This window comes from Lemur catta, chromosome 11 (assembly GCF_020740605.2).
Source record: "Lemur catta isolate mLemCat1 chromosome 11, mLemCat1.pri, whole genome shotgun sequence".
NCBI classification, from domain to species: Eukaryota; Metazoa; Chordata; class Mammalia; order Primates; family Lemuridae; genus Lemur; species Lemur catta.
In genome coordinates, this window is record NC_059138.1 from 47,422,644 (window position 1) to 47,440,893 (window position 18,250).

The window sequence follows — 18,250 nt, forward strand, 5'->3', positions numbered from 1 at the left end:
CAATATGTTTGAGTTTTGACTTTGCCTACTAATGAGTCATTCCAAAAATTGGCTCCTACTGGATGCATAGCAGGCTTTGGGTTCATATTCAGGCTTTAGACTTTAAAACATAAACTTTTCTAAAATAGTTCTGCTTGCTTTGAATTTCCTTTCAGCATATTAGGAATATGAGTGAAATAAAGTTCATTATTTTACATTAAAAATACTCAATTTCCGTCTCCAGCTAGACCTTTTCTTGGTATAACAACATGTGGCTGTATAACACAGACAACTGTTACAATTGACTGCTTCTCCTGCAGACTCAATCACATCTTACTAAATACACAAATTCACCTTCTCCACTACAGCATTAATAAAAAAGACTCCTCTAACTAATCAATGTAGAACATGATTTTCTGTGTCCCCAACTTGAAGGGCAAATTACCTTTATGCAACGTATCTTCCTCTTTATTAGCATCATAGAAATGATAGAACAGTACTGATTTTGCTTATCTTCACTTTGTATGTGCTATATTGCACCAGGATGAGGCTAGTCATCACCAGTAGCAGCAGCAGCAACACCTACATCTGTATCTGAACTTGTATAAATCAACCTACTGCAGGGAACAGAGAAGGGAAGCTGAAAAAGACTCTTGTAATCTCTGCAGATGACAGGGTCAGTTGTAAAAGCTTGGTGGGCTTGAATTGTAGTATCACAGATAGTAGCAAAATAGGATCAAATTCTAACATTAGTGTTGGGGTGAGGATAATACCTTACAAAGAGACCTCATGGTTTTACATTAGAGAGATGCACAACATCCTGCCAGAAAATTCATGATGATAGTTTATGAAATAGAGAATTGTTTGGAAAATTTATTTTATCATAATCCAAAAGCAGTACCTCAGTGAGAATGTTCATTTTAATGAACGTTCAAAGAAATATAATGTTTACACTAGAAAAAAATCATTTTTTAAATATTAGGTAATCTTGATTGACTGTTTTCCAAATTTGGAATAAAATAAGAATGTAAACAATACCAATATTATCCTGATTTGTTTAGGCAGCTTAGTACTCCAGATCTAACACAAGGAAGAAATACTTTTCATGAAGTCACACCCATTGGTTTATAAGTTACTGCATTATCTCCTCTTGATAATGTGTAGTTGTTTATAATACAAACACTGGCCAGGCGGCTGGGCATTGTGGCTTGTGCCTATAATCCTGGCACTTTGGGAGGCCGAGGTAGGAGGATCACTTGAGGCCAGGAGTTTGAGACTGGCCTAAGCAAGAGTGAGACCTATCTCTACAAAAATAGAAAAATTAGCCAGGCATTGTGGCATGTACCTGTAGTCCCAGCTACTTGGGAAGCTAAGGTAGGAGGATCTCTTGAGCCCAGAAGTTTGAGGTTGCAGTGAGCTATTATGACGACACTGTACTCTAGCCCAGGAGACAGACCAAGGCCCTGTCTCAAAACAAATAAACAGACACCTAAACAATTTCTAGCAATTAAATGGTATAGAAGGTAACTACTGGTATTGAACTCTGTAGTCATAAGAAAATGAAAATAAGAGACTATTCATCTGTAATTTGTAATCACCTTTCTGTTCAGTAGTCATTACATTGTAAAATTAATCTTCGTGATCACACAAAGTAAATTTGGAAACAGACGTAGTAGTCAATCTAATCCTTTTTGTTTCAATTGAATTAGCTAAGTAAAATAATACTTTTCTGGAAATTGAAATTTTCGTGGTAGTATTCAGGGTATAGCATTTTTATTTCTTTGGTTTGAATACACAATGGTTAAAGAAATTTTTTAAATCATTCACTGTGTACCTACAGCTCAAGCTAACACATTCCGCAATTTCTTGTACACAGAATTTTAACATGCTTGGAGATAAAGTTTTTCCTCTTGTTATTTCCCCTAAGTTCTTATTTTCAAGGGTCAAATTCAAAAGATTTGCTTTGTGCCTAGTTTAATGTTAATGTTTTCCAAGGATTCAATACCTCGGGGTATAACTTGGGGTGTTCCAGGATGTTTTTTAGGTGCCTTTTTGGACAATTATAAATAAGGAGACAAGACATGTACTCAGCTAGAAGACTATTGAGGTGCTGATATACTTTTTTTCCTTAAAGGAAATAAATAAATTTCATTATTTGAGCCTGGAAAAAGATAGAATTAATAAATATTTTTCTAAGGAATGGAAATAAAGAAATAAAAGAATAATTTTGGGAAAAACAACAAAAAGTAAAATTAATCATAATCCTTCTAATATTATGGTATTTTAATCTATACCAAACAGTACCTTTTTCTATAAACAGGCAGCTGGGTATTGTGGCTATATACACATACACAAATAAATATACCTATTAATTTGACTTGAAATATAAAATTATGTTTATATATACTGGTATAAACCAGGTTTTCACTCAAAAATGTGTAAAATATTACTTTATAATGTCTACTTTATTTTAAAAATTATATGATATCCCATTTTATGACTATAAATAATTATTCATTAATCCTGCATTGTTAGATATTAGGTAGTTTCCAATTTTTTAATTATATATCACATACTTTCTTTATTACTATAGCTAAAAGTTTGTTTTCATTTGATTAGGAGATTTCCTTATGATAAATTCTTGAAATTGATGTTTCAGTGGATGTACAATGGCTCTTACAGTCTTTTGGCAATTATTTCTTAGCTCAAGCAGATCATTATGAGTGGGCCCTCTTAGTATATTCTTTAATATATGGAAATAGCCAGGTCCAAGTGGCCCAAAAGGAGAAGCAGGGATCTAATATGCAGAGTACTCCCCATGTTACTTTACTAATAATACCTGCCTTACTAATGGAGATACTATAGCTTTCCACTCTATTAATTTCTGACTTGTTTGAGTATTTTAAATGCATTTAAAAAAAATAAGAAAACATAACAAGAAAATGATTTGCTAATTACCCAATCATAGATTTTCATGCAAGTGCCCTAATACCTTCATTGTAAAGGGGTTTTATGAGATTAAACTATCTGTGTATATATATGTATATGAGTTAGACTTCAAGGGAGTTGATGATTTCCTAGTTTTGAATTATTTAGGTGTCATCTTTTCATCTTTCACTAGAAAGGGGCATTTAATTATCTTTCACCCTACAATGCCAATAAATATTGAGTCAAAGTCAGCAAAACAGGTAGCTTCTAAAGCAAAGATGCTCATCCTCTATGACAATATTTTTAAACCCCTGCTTCATTTTGATAAAAATATAATTTCCTTTCCTCCTCACCACAAGATCCATATCCTTATCCAAGAAGATTTTGTCCAGCTTCATTTTGAGTATTTGTATCATGAAAACAATATATTTGTTTCCTTTTCCAAATGCAAAATTATATATTGGCTATGCTGTTCAAACCACATAATGTGTGGAGTTTCCTTTTTGAGAATCACCACTCTTGATTTTCCAGTGGAAAACAGAGCAAGTTATGTTCTTATGATTTGTTCTTTCTTCCTCTTCTCTTTTCCCTTTTTCCTGTCTGCTTTTTCTCTCTCTTCCTGAACAATTTGGCCCTACAGTCTTTAGGTGATACAGAGCCCAGTAAGCAAGGTATGCGTTCACCTGGAGATGCAGCCTGGTGAAGGATGTTAAGAGGCCAAGCTTAATGAGGAAGTCTCCCTGGCAGAGTGGGCGGGGTGGCCTGGTGTAGGGCATCAGAGTCAGGGGAGGTGGAAGGCATTCCTGTGGCAGGGTGGTTTGCCACAGGATTCGGTGCACAAGAAGGATGAGAGGATATCTATATGTGGGGGTGAATGAGTTTGGAACATCAAAACTCATGGGTAAAGAGAGTATTTATCCTAGTGCAAGAACTGGGTAAACAAGGTGTCCACACAGGGGTGGTGGTAGTGAGAGATTGGTTATGCGTAGGAGGTGAATCAAGTAAGTTAATAAATTAAGAAAGGTGGGATCAAGGTTTCTTATTGTCAGAGAAGGAAGTTGCAAATATAAAAAGCAAGAAAACTAAAACAAACCCTGTGGTGTGATTGGAATTGCTATGTGAAATCATGGATACCAGTAACTATAATATAGAAGTGAATTTAAATGTAAATATGTAATATGTGTAAATACAAATGTAATTATAGATATAGAAATGAATATAAATGTAAACATATGATATAAATTTAATTAATATGTGTACATATTTTTATCTGTCTGTTATATTCCCATAGAGAGGGCCTTGGAGCAGTAAGCTAGTGTCTATCTTCCATGTTACTGGAAATTGAAGTCTGACAGGAACTGTTTTAGACATCTCATTTCCTTGTTGATCTGGGTAATTCTCGTGGATCCTTTAATACCAGTCCAAGCGTCACTCCTTCTGAGAGCCTTCTCTGATATTATCCAGAATGAGTCAGCTGTTCATGCTTTCTAGACATCCTCTGTCAGAGCAATTATTACCCAGCTTACATGTCCGTTTACTTATCTGAATCACACCACTGTTTCTCCCTCAGGGGCAAGGACTGTGTCTTTTTCACTTACCATATTTCCTCACACAGTGCTAAGATAAAATGGGTATTTATTGAGGTTTGTTCAACACATATTTGAATGTGTGTGAAAGAAGGAATAAAGTATATTGAAGATGAAAGGATACAAACTTTGATGCTCATGAAATCTTGCTTTATGTCCTTATGCCATAACTTACTGGTAGTGAGACATTGCATGCCTTTTCTAATTTCCTTGAGCCTGGGTTTCCTCATCTGCAAAGTTGCAATAATAATACTTTTCCTATCTTACTCATACTATGTAATTTTTATATTCAATAGGATCGGGGAGTAAGTGCATAATGAATAGTTACATTAAATTTATTTGTAAAGGTCAAGTATTAAATAAGTGAGCAATGATTCCCATCCCAAACAGAAATAGAATAATAACTTGCTTATAAATAAACATTCTGTAAATGAAGTTGTGGATTGATTGACTATAGACACATGAACAGTCAACAATTCTTCCTTTCTATTATTTCTTTTTTTCATTTATTTTTTCATATTTTAAAAAAATTCCCTCATTTCTTAGCTTTTATAAACACTTTTAATTTCAATATGAAGATTTTTCTGAAACCAAAAATGTTTTTTAAGACAGAAATGAAACATGATGTGGATTTGATTTTCAAAACATGAATCTGCTTCCCACCTTTTATGTCACTTTTGTGTGTGTGTGTGTGTGTGTGTGTGTGTATGTGTATATGCATAAAGTTTGTTGGATTGGCTAAGAAGTCATACCTAACCAGATTGAAAATTTAAACATTTTTCTGAATAACTAACAATTTTGTTCTAGATACTTATGCTATTTAATTAACAGAAAATTGTGACAAGAGCATGGTTGATTTCTGATGAGGGCTTTCTTCCTGGCTTATAGACTGTTGAACTGTTGCCTTCTCAATATGTATGTCCTCACATGGCCTTACCTGGTGTATGAGTGTGTGTGTGTGTGTGTGTGTGTGGTGAGGAGAAGCGTGCTCTTTGGTGTCTCTTCTTAAAAGGAAACTAATTTTATTGTATCAGGACCTCTCCCTTATAACCTCATTTGACCTCAATTACTTCCTAAGAGATCTCACCTCCAAGTACAGTCACACTGGGGATTAAGACTTCAACATACAAATTTCAGAGGGACACAAACATTCAGCTCCTGACATCAATATTAATAGGAAGCTAATTTCTTCTTTAGTTGTGTTTATAAAATAAATATATCAACTGCATGAATATATGGATGTTGAATTAAATAAATCTGATTTGCAGACATCATTAATCATATTATTTTTAACAGTCAACATTTGCCAACAATATTATTTCAAAAATTTATCCTAATAATATACTCTAATAAGTTATAATTATATATATATATGTTCAAGGATTTTCATTTCAGCATTAAAGTAATGAGATAAAACTGAAAGCACATTAAAGGTATATTTATATTGAATGATTATGTAAATTTTAATGTATTAATATAGTAAAATAATATGTAGCTGTTCAAAAGAATATGGAACATCTATATGTATTGATATGGAAATATGGCTGATCTATTAACATATTTTTTATTGTAAATAACATACGCCAAGCGAGTTATTTGTATAAAGCAAAGAATTGATGTATATACACTGGCATTATCAAAGATACACAAGTAAATGTGTGTAAATATAGATCTTAGAAGGAGACTCTGGAATAAGGGGGGATTTAAGTGGGAGAATTTAATTTTTAACCTGTACTCTTCTTTATTTTTTCTTTATGTTGGCTATGAGGTATCTATTATCTTTTGAATAACTTTTCAAGTGTTTCTATGATTGTCTAGGATTAGTAAGTAGAAGGGGGTGAAAGCCATGAGTACAACAAATCCCATTCTATTCAGTGGTTTACATACACCTAGCACTCAGATATATTTTTAAATGCATATTTAATAGCTACATCTTTAAAATTTTACCTTTACTATGTTTGAAAGATAGAATTGTGAAGTTATCAGAAGCATTGTAAAAGAAAAAATTGTAAAGAACAAGAGTACTATTAAAGACACAAAGAAATACCAGTCATCAGTGCACTCATGCTACACTGAAGTTAATTTGACTAGAGTATGCTGCATCAGCACTTTTTAAGCCTTTGATGTAAGCATGAATTTTTAAACAAGTAAAAATAGATTTTATGGTTTGCATCATTTCTTATGAAAGATTACTGTATTACCTTGCAAGTGTTACATATTATACTTTACAAATACAGCACAAATACAATACTATACAAATATAGTGTATACGACTATAAAGCTTCCACATTGTACTCATTTTGATTTGAAAGCAGGAGCAATTTTCCTTAAATTATATTTATGACTTCTCTTTCACCAACTCATCATTAAACTATCAAAATCCTTGTTTAGCCTCTCCACATCAAATTCCCAAACTTTTCTATAAATGTATTATTAATACATTTTCTTATAATATTAAGTCTATTTAAAATTCCAGGGCTTTCGTATGTTTTATTCACTCTCTCCACTGTAAATATTCTTTAGTATCTTGAATTTATATGATGGTCTATTTAAGACAAAGGTTCATTTATTTTTGCTAGTGTGCTTGAGTTTGGTTTCAAATGAACGTGAGACATATTCCTTTCATTCTTGTTTTTGAGGTTTAACCAAAGAAAATGGTAACTTCATGTTGCAGGTAAAAATTATGATAACTTTTTTTCTTCAATTTCTATCCAGAGACCATGCAGTATCCATATTTTTATAAGACTAGTTTATGTACATTCTTATTAAATGACACATATTCTATACTTGATAACCTCTCTTTCTTTACTAAAATACAGAATTAAACTATAAGAGATAGCAAATTTCCCTTTGATTTTTGTGGTTGTGGAAGGACACCAGATAACATATTTGCAGGTTTTGTGGTACTTGTGGTAACAAAAAGGATTTTAAACACATAGTTTGCCTTGGTGAATGGTTACACTCAAGAGAAAGGCAGTTTTCCAGTCTCAACACTGAAAACCTAAGATATGGATTTCTTTTTTTTTTTTGTCTGTTTATATCCAAGAAATGTCTTTGTATCATAAGCCAAAGATTTGCATCAAAATAAAATAATTAGTATTGTTTAAAGTGAAAGTTAAACACAGTCTGCTTTTTGGTATAGAAACATGATAGACTGCAAGCCAGATGTTTTCAAAGTTCATGCCATGTAGTACTTTATTGAGTTTATATTGTGGAAATTTATAGTACTGTAAAGATTTATCTATATATCAGTGAATAACTGATGGCAAATGAAAAAGCCTTGTGGTTCTTTTTAAGGCATGTGCATTAAGCACAATGACTTTTATGTGCTTTCAAATAAAAATAAAATAGTATTGTAAAAGCAATGAGATCCTTTTCTACAGTTTATTTTTTTGAAAAATGATATTGAGTTAATTGACTCTTTTTATTCTTTGTATTTATATTTTTTACTGGAAAGTATTTGTCCTGCTGGAAAGTATTTCTCTAAAAATTATAAATATACTGTCTATGAGGTATAAGGATTAGGGCTAAAAATGTTTGAACATAATAAAAATATCTACATCATATTCTTTGAAACGTACATTTACATGATGCTATGGTCTGAATGTTTGTGTCTCCCCAAAATTCGTATGTTGAAATCTAATCGACAATGTGATGTTAGGACCTGGGCATATTGGGAGGTGATTAGGTCATGAAGGTGGAGATCTCATGAATAGGATTAGTGCCCTTATAATAGACCCCAGAGAGCTGCCTTGCTTTTCCCATCATGTGAGGACACAGAAAGAAAGCACCATCTATGAATTCTTAAACAGGCCCTCAGTAGACACTGAATACGCCAGTGCCTTGATCTTGGGTTTCTCACCCTCCAGAACTGTTAAGAAATAAGTTTCTATTGTTTATAAGCTACTCAGTTGATAGTGTTATAGTAGCACAAACAGACTGAGACACATGACATTTAATTTAAAAACATATAAATGTGTGTAATATATGTATGAATATATCTTATATTAGGTCTGTAGATAAAAATCTGCATTTTTTAGTAGAAAACAAATATATATGAATTTTGTAAATTAGATTTGTTTACTATTTCATCTTGAGGAAATTTTGTAAGTTAGACCTTGTTAATCAAAAATGCAATTTTTCTCAGATTCTCTGTACAATACTACAGAAGTTTTTGGACACTGGTGGTCAGTATGTTTTTCCAAGGCAAATCATATTAAAAACAAAGATTAAAATTGGCAATTGTTAATTATGCAAATCAAATAATTTATAAAATAAGAAATTGTAATCGCTTTCTCCATCAGTTTTTATACTGATCAACTTTGTGTAGAAACATAAGAAAAACTTAGTTTCTAATATTTGTTATTACAGTGTATGATATTTGAGCTTTTCATGTGTTTGTCATACTGATAGAAATTTGGGGGTTTTCTATTCTTATTTTTCTTGCCAAATGTCTGCCTATGTAGAAAAGCCATTATGCATTTTGTACACTAAAAAGTTGTGATTAAATAATTTCAAAATATTCAGATAAAAATAGAAAAAGAAATACAGCCATGCAGACATTTTTCTACACTATATATGAATTTTCTGAAAGATGATTTTATTTTCACTTTTTGATCAGGAGTTTATCCTCCACTAAGCAGTATATTTATTCAAAAATGGAACAAACCAGGAATATATATAGAAACATGTAAGACTTCACAAAAGTCTACTGGTATCCAATGGTCTAATATATACTTCCATTGTAATATTTGAGAGTCTCATCAGACAACCTGTGCTGATGATGCCTTTCAGGCTGCAGAGTTGAAATTCTGTTCTTTCTTTGTGTAATCTCTTGATTTTCTTCTTTCTTTGATCACTCCTGTGTTTTGGAAATGTTTTTTTTCAAAAGGGCTCAGTGATCCTTCATTCTTCTCATCCTTCATTTTAGCTACTCTCTTTTTCTGCCATCTTAAAAACTTCCTTTCTTGTGATACCATTGTTCATGAAACTGATAGAAGAATCATGAGAAGGGTGAAGTGTCTGAGGCAAACAACAAATAAAACCTGCTCAGTGTCTTGGTCTTGTGACCTATTTGTTTACAACATTAGTAATCCCAGAGGATGACTAGGTACCTAGTACAGCATATTGGCCATGATATATTCTGTAAGGTTTCCATAAAGTGAAAGAAGAACCCCTGAACATTATTTCAATTTTTTTTTCATTCAGTTTACTTCCTAAGTAAAATAAAACCTTAATTTGTCAACCTTTCCTTGAGAACTGAATTTCTTATTTTCATTGCATTTATTTTTTATCCAAGAGTTATTTACCATAAGAAAGAGATGTTCCATTATAAAACAAAGCCCTTCTATGTTTAAAAAAAATTAAATGTTATCATATTTCAGAAATCTTGAAACCACATATAATATTAAACTTTCAGAAGATAAACAACTTAAAAAAACACATTAGTTTACAAAACAATCCTTTTATCTTAGATTTTTTCAGCTATCATTTCACTCTCAGAATACTTGAAATACTTCTCAAAATATACTCTAGATACTGTACTATTAAATAAACTGCCTTGATCCGTTGCTGATTTTTAAAATGCCCTCTAATAACTGAATATGTGGTTCAATAAAATCATATAAAAATACTTTCCATATTCAAGAAGAACATTCAATGGCAGTGAAATTTCTATACCACTGGATCTTATCCACAAATATGGTCATTACCCTAATAATTATTTTCAATAGAAACATTATTGCTGAACTCCAGAAATTACATATACTGTTTGGTAACAAGTGTATAACTGTAATATGAATAAAGCTTTAATTGTCTTTGATGAAAAATCAAAATAAAGTGAATAAAATTTTATAGTCTTATTTTATCCTAGTAACATTCCAAATGAAACACTGACAATGATTAAGTAAAAACTCTTCCAGTAATATAACTTTGCATATTTTGCATATTTAGCATTTTTCCTTTCCTTTGCTAACATGTCTGATACAGCCTATTTCTAATCCCTGGCTTCCCTTATTCCTGTTGTTCACACCATCTCATCTGTCCACTTTGCCAATCTTCTACTTACTTTCTATCCCATCTTTTTAAACTTATTTTAAATGTAAGCAAGCTCCAGTGTAGCTCTGCTTTTCTAAAAAAGAAAAAAAAAAATTCTTCTCCTAACTGCTTTAAAGAAAACTCAATTTACTTGAATGGCAAAACTCAGACATCTGCTTCTGTGGTTCATTTATTGACATCCAATTAGAATGAACAATTTGCTCTTCCCCACCCCCTCACTACTACATAATTGCACAGCAAAATAGCTTTGACTATATCTGTATTTCTGCATCTTCCTCAATACTCTTCTTTTCACATTGCTCACTTCTTCCATTCTCTTGAACCAGACTTTTGCTATCATGAGGCTCCTCTGTGTCTCATTCATCCCTTCTTCACTCAGCTTTTCAGAGCCTTTCTGGAATCACAGGCCTCTACTTATGCAGCCATTTCAACAATGGCATTGCTTAAACCTTTAAAATTTCTTTTTTTTTTAAATTTCTTATTTCTTTAACTAACTTGACAAAAATTCAAACTTTGGGTATCGCTCCACTATATTTTCTGTTATGTTAATTTTAGGCTGCTCTTTGGGTTCAAGGCATGTCAGTGGAATCAATCATCCAAGAGTGCTCACTGTTGACAATCTGTTGAATTACCAAGTATTTCACATCATTTTTATATTCCATAATAATTCCCCACCCTTGCTAAAACAGGCAACATATCTCATTTCCTATGTTGTAGAGACTGAGATAATCCAATATGAGGTGTTTTCGTATCTCAATATCCTTCTAGTTTTTTTAAAATTAAGATTAAATCCCCTATTAATATGCTGAACCCCCCATGCTTATATACATTGAATTTTAATTTATTCACGTTCACATTTCTTCATGGTCTTTAGATCTCCTCTCTTTCTTGGCTATTTGTTCATTATTTTAACATGTGTTTAGTTCATCCTTTCATTAAAATGCCTTCTACTTTCGCAAACCTTCTAGCTCCTCATGCAGTTACTAAACCATTCTCCTTCCCTTCCATGTAAAAGAGCACAATGGAATATTTCTATTAATACTTGCTTCTTACATTTTCTTATACCCACTTGGCTTTCCTTTCATTCTCAATTGCCAACCCCACAAACTCAACAAGATCACCAGCTTTCTCCTAATAGTGGGCTTTGGTCCCAGTTCTTCAGTATGCTGTACTAAATTTCTGTGATATTTTACACTTTCTCCTCTCTGAGGAGTGCTTCTTCCTTGGTATATAAATGTTGCTCTTTTAAATTTTTTTCCAGTTCTCTCACTGTATCTTTATTTATTTATTTTTTTCATGTCTTCAAATTTTTTTCTTTCCCTTTCTCTGTTTTAAACATGGACAGTTCCAGGATTCTATCCTTGGCTTTCTCTTCTTTTCTTTCCAAACTCTTTACTGTGTTATAACATTTATTTTATTGTCTATATCTATCTTGGTGTGTTGTAAGTATTGACAAATCAATCAACTTCTCCAATTCTAAATTAATCATTAATTTTTCTGAGGTGGATACTCCATTTAAAAAAAATACTGTATGCTTTCTAAGCATCTAAGTGTTGCAATCTCCAAATCATCATTGAATTCTCCCAATCTTCACCTTAAAACCAGCTATAAAGTGCCCTCAAACACTGTTTCTTATGTAGCAAGAACTTGTATTCTTTGTATTCTTCTATATTTTATTTTATATAACTTTCTTCAAGTTGGTTAGAGGCATTCACATTGGCTAAGGCAAAAGTGGTACTGTTATAGGCAGAGTGAAAAGAAGAAAAACAAAATTTCTTTTTTGTAAAAAAGAAAATCAGGTCTCTATCAAAAGAAAGGCTAGAGAAAAAGCATACATTTTATAAAAGAGCATAAATTTTATGAAAAGATAGTCAAATTAGAATGAAAATAAATGAGATTAGCCCACTGCCCCTGATGGATTAGGAAATAAGTGGAAGATTACCAGGGCTGGGACAGAAAAGAAAAGGAGATATGGGAATATGATCTGAAGGAAGGAGCTCTGAGTACAAAAAAGGAGTGCAGTGGACACTGGGAGAAAGAGTGAGTTAGCATCAGGAATTGACTGCCCCTCAGACTATCAGTACTGGGGAATCACATGGCAGTTAGGCCAATACCTGCTTGTCATTGTGTCGTTATGCATTGTGTTATTGCTTGTAAGCTTTGCAAGACTAATTGTTGTGGAGCCTGAGCTCAAGACTGAAAGTTGTCTGCAAAACACCATTATATCATCCAGAAGAATAATCACTTATGCTGGAACATGTGACTGACCCTCATCTGAACTGTGCTTTTTTTCTAATAACTCAGGACATCTGTAAGAACCTCTAATAAAGAATCAATAGATTTTAATCAAGAAGGGTGGTGGGAGTGTGGGTAGAAAAAGCTTGGCATCTATGCTTGGGCAAGGTGGGACAATATCCTCCTATGTAGAGACTATGATACAAAACTGTTGACTTGTGAATCCTGTACAACTTCAGTTTCATTGCAGGCATAATGGCACCCTTACTCTTTCTCTTTTATTATGTTGTTATTTTTCAGAAGGGCCCTGGATTGTCATGAGAAAGAATTAGACTTATATGGAAATATCGATGGTAGGATACTTAACTAAGATTGCAGAGGGTGAAGGTCAGAGGTTTTTCTTAAAGCCAAACGAGATAAATGTGAAACTGCTCTAAAACTAACAAACAGATAGACAAGCAAGCAAACTAGATCTTTTGGAATCATGTGCAGTGGTATGTTTTATCAGCTAAGTTGTGGCTACTGTGCAGCTTCATGTGTTTATATACCTGGCCATTAACCCATTATGACCCCCTAGATCGGGATGCAGAGGAATGGAGATAGAAACTGATTCCTAAATTTGCCCCCTCTCCACCAACCTTGCACAATACTCTTTAAACCCTTTGTATTCCTTGAGAGGGGGGAAATCTATATTTAATCTATTACATTTAATGGTGGACCTCTGCTCGGTATTAAAAATATTTTCTGACCAAGGTGTAAATATAATTTCATCATGAGGGCATTATCTTGAGTGGATCATTCTTCCTAGTACTGAGGAAAATGTGTTGAGATTATTTTCAGAAAGAGCTCCCCAATGCCTGGTGAAATGTTTTTGAACAATGGCTTATGCAAAAGAGAAAAATGTTGCTTGAATGGCAAGTAATCAAATTCAAGAAACAGAGTTCACTGATGGAATGCTGTAACGGTTCAGCCTTTCAGATTATCAGCACCCTCAAATGAAAATGTATCCAGTGATCAAGCTAGAACGTGTTAAGTAGTGTTAAGTAGCCTTGAATAAGTTAATGTTTATAGAATCAGAAAGTAATACTGCCTTACCTTTAAATCTAGCAGAAGGCAGTGAAAGAATGTCCGTAACTGATTATGCTGGATAATCGCATGAGAAAGCACAGGGCAGAAGATGAGTAGATAAATAGCCTGGAACTAGGTGACATCTGGCCTTCACATTTTGTTTACCTTGACAGAGTCCCCTTGAAAACCCTCTCCCTCCCTAACTTTGTTCAGTTATTAATATTGATGTGGAAAGGGGAAAAAGATGATATTTGTAATCATCTTGGATGTGGGAGGTGGCCTGGTTTCACTAGTTTTACTAGCTGATGGCTCATGTAGAGGAAGAGATGTGAATAACAACAACAAACAATGAAAGCAATAATAAAAGTTTCTGCTCCTACGTAACAATAGGCCTGTACTTAAAAATACAATAGTTGTGGCTGGGTGCACTGGCTCACGCCAGCATTTTGAGAGGCTGAGGCAGGAGGATTGCTTGAGCCTGGGCAACATAGTCAACCTTGTCTCTGGGGGAAAAAAAAATGTAAAGAAATCATCATAGTTGTGAAAGATAAAGGTTGCAGAGCTCTTTCCTATTAAAGGAGACTAAAATGACTTGGCAACTAAAGGCAATACAAGGGACTGAATTAAATCCAGATAAGGCGAAAATGCTATCAATGATGTTATCAGGATGATTATCAAAAAACTGATGGAAGAAATCATATTAAATAGAATTCCATCAATGTTCAATTTCCCTAATTTAATATTATGTAAGAGAATGGTCTTGATATTAAAAATTACAAACTTTTAGGGATTAAGGGGAATGCAGTCTACAATGTTTCTCTTAAATGTTCCTAGAAAAATAAAAGTTTCAACTAAGTTTTTTCAGGCTTCTGGAAACAGAGTAGGTATGCTCACTGAGAGACCCCTGGAAGGGACACCTGCCAAGATGAGGCCAAGTACCTAATTCTTATCTGTTATCTTTGTGGTGGTTCTGGGCATGCCTTGAAGATTGTGATAAAGAAGTTAGAGCTGGAATCTGCTTCAGTAAAGTGTTGGACAAAGACAAAGAGATATGAGACCCACACCTTCCCTGAGATGAACCAGAGTGGGCTCCTATCATGCTGTACACCAGAATATTTCCCTTTAGGGCTGCTGGGGTTCAGTTGAAGGCAGCTGTGAAACAGAATCCATTGGGAGATAAGTGAGAGGCTGCTGAGAGATAGTGGTCCTGTTGCAAATGACTACTGTGTTGGAATTGCTCACTGGCAAACATCTGAGCCATCTCCAACTACAGTTGCTTGAGGGCCTAACCTATGCAGATCAAGCTCAGAAAAACTTAAGAAAAACTCATGGAAGAATTATGAAGCCAAAACTTTTTACTCCCAACCTTGTATATAGAAAAAGATATCTGGTATAAAATTAATTTTCAGAGAAATCATGTTAAAAGAAAATAACAGATGTGTTAAAAAAAACTAAAGTGATTTTTGACAGTTCTAAGAAATAATGAAGTAAATAGTGTTATTCACTTTAGTTATTCCTTTTAGAATTTATGGCTTGCCAAAACAAACTGAAAAACAGAGGAATGGGAGGGAAAGTCCCTTTGCACCACTGCCCAGGTTTCTATCAGATACGTTTGAGCAGAGACTCCCTCACTCAGTGCTGGCTAGAAGCCCTGAGGGTTTCAGATAAACACTGATTCCTGAGGAATTTCTCGGCTGCTTAGGGAATGAGCTGAGTTTGCATAGGAGCTGGCACAGGTGTGTATGTCATTAACCCCAGCAAGATCTTTAGACAGGCCACAACTGCTCCAGTGCTGCTCCCAAGCACCTATGGGCGTATTAAGGAAAGGAAAATAATAGTGTTGGTGTACAGTATTATTTTCCCTTTATAGAAAAATTCCCTCTCTGGGATTGTAACAATTCTGCTACTATTGGAAATACATATATACACACAAACATGCACATTATTTATCTTCCAAATTTACTTATTGTTGTACATTCTTCTGGATGCATGAAAAATATTATCTAATAAAATTTGAGTGTCTTACTAAGTGTGTTAGATGAGGGATTTATAAAGCAAAGATTGGGCACTCCTAATCTTATTCATCACTTAGAAATCCAATTTTTCAGAAAACAAATCTAAAACACTGGTAGTGAACATTATAAAAAAAGATAATTAGTCTGCTAATTTCACCATGTAAAGCATCTCAATTGCATAGCTATTTCACAGAGGGAAAAGAAAGGTAATGTTTAAAAGAGGACATATGTTCAAGGGAAGATTTCTTTGCTCTTTAGATGGAAGAGATTTGAGCTGAGATCTTGAAGATGAGGAGCCAATTGAAAGGGTAAGATACATACATAATATGGTGAAAGAGACAGTAATTGATATTGAAAGAAAAGTTTTTAGAAGAAATAGAGTTCATGATTTCTAAGTATAAGTAGAAGAATTAGCCATGATTGATGACCACTTCCTGTTTTACTTCTTGTTTCTTTTACCTTACACTGTACATTTTGGTGTTGCCATGTGTTTTTAATTTTCCGTTACTGTTATAAAAGAAAGTGATTGCCTTTTGTATGTTAACTTTGTATTCTGTAACATTGCTATAATTGCTTATTAGTTCCAGAAGGCTTTTTTTTTCTGTATTCTTTTGAATTTTCTACATCTGTGAACAAAGACAGTTTTATTTCTTCTTTCCCAATAGGTATAACTTTTATATCCTTTTCTTGCCTTATTTCATTAGCTAAGATAATGTTGGAATGCTGTGGTGTAAAGGGACATCATTGCCTTGTTCTTGATCTTATCAGGAAAGCTTCAAGTTTCTCACTATTAAGTATGATGTTAGATATGGGAATTTTCCAGATGATCTTTAGGAAGTTGAGGAAGTCCCACTCTGGGGATGTCCTAGTTTGCTGAGAATTTTTATCATAAATGGGTATGGAATTTTGTCAAATGCATTTTATGCATTCATTGGTATGATCATATGATTTTTTCTATTTAGACTGTTGATGTGATGGATGACATTAATTGATTTCCCAATGTTCAACCAGCCTAAATGGCTGGGATCAATCTCATTTTGTTGTAGTGTATAATTCTTTTTATACATTATTATATTTGATTTGATAATATAAAATCATCTATGCATCTATGTTCCTGATAGATATTGGTCTGTAGTTTTCTTTTCTTATAATGCCTTTTTCTGGTTTTAATATTAGGGTGATGCTCATCTCATGGAATGAGTTTGGAAGTATTCCTTGCTTATAAACTTCTGGATAAAATTATAGAGAATTGGTATAATTTCTTCCTTAAATATTTGGTAGAATTCGCCAGTGAACATATCTGGGCCTAGTGTTTTCTGTCTTTAAAAATTATTACTTATTGGTTCAATGTCTTTAAAAGATATAGGCCTATTAATATTATCTATTTCTTCTTGTGTTAGATTGTTAGATTGTACCTTTCAAGAAATGTATCCATTTCATCTAATCTAATTTGTGGGTATAGAATTGCTCATGATATCCTTTTATTATTCTTTTAATGTCCATGGGATCTATAGAGCTGTCCTTTCTGTCATTTCTTTTATTAGAAATTTGTGTCTTCCCTCTTTTTCTTGTAGTTTGTCTGGCTAGTAGATAATCAATTCTGTTGATTTCCTCAAAGAACCAGCCTTTGGTTTTGTTGATTTTTTATATTAATTCCTGTTTCCAATTTCATCAATTTCTAATTTTTATTCTTTCTTTTCTTCTGTTTACTTTGGAGTTAATTTCCTCTAGTTTCCTAGGTGGAAACTTAGTTAACTAATTTTAGATTTTTCTTTTTTCTAATATATGCATTCAATACTCTAAATTTCCGCTAAGTACTGCTTTGCTGCATTCCAAAATTTTTGATAAGTTCTATTTTCACTTTCATTTAGTTCTAAACTTTTAAAAAATATTTGACTTTTTTTATTGACCCACGTGTTATACAAAAATTTGCAGTTTAATCTCCAAGTATTTTGGAATTCTCTGGCTATCTTTCTGCTATTCATTTCTAGCAGATTAATTCTATTGTGGTCTGAGAGCAGACATTGTATGATTTTTATTCTTTTAAACTTGTTAAGGTATATTTTATGGCCAAGAATGTGTTCTATCTTGGTGAATATTTCATGTGAGCTTGAGAAGACTATGTACTTTGCTGCTGTTAAATGAAGTAGTCTCTAGGTGTTGATTATATACAGTTGATTGATGGTGTTGTTGAGTTCATCTGTGTTCCTACTGATTTGCTGCTTGCTGGATCTGCCTATTTTGGGTAGAGGGATGTTAAGGTCTCCAACAATAACAATAGATTCACCTATTTCTCCTTACAGTTCTACCAGATGTTGCCTCACATATTATTATGATTTGCTGTTGTTAGGTACACACCCTTTCAGGATTGTTATGTCTTCT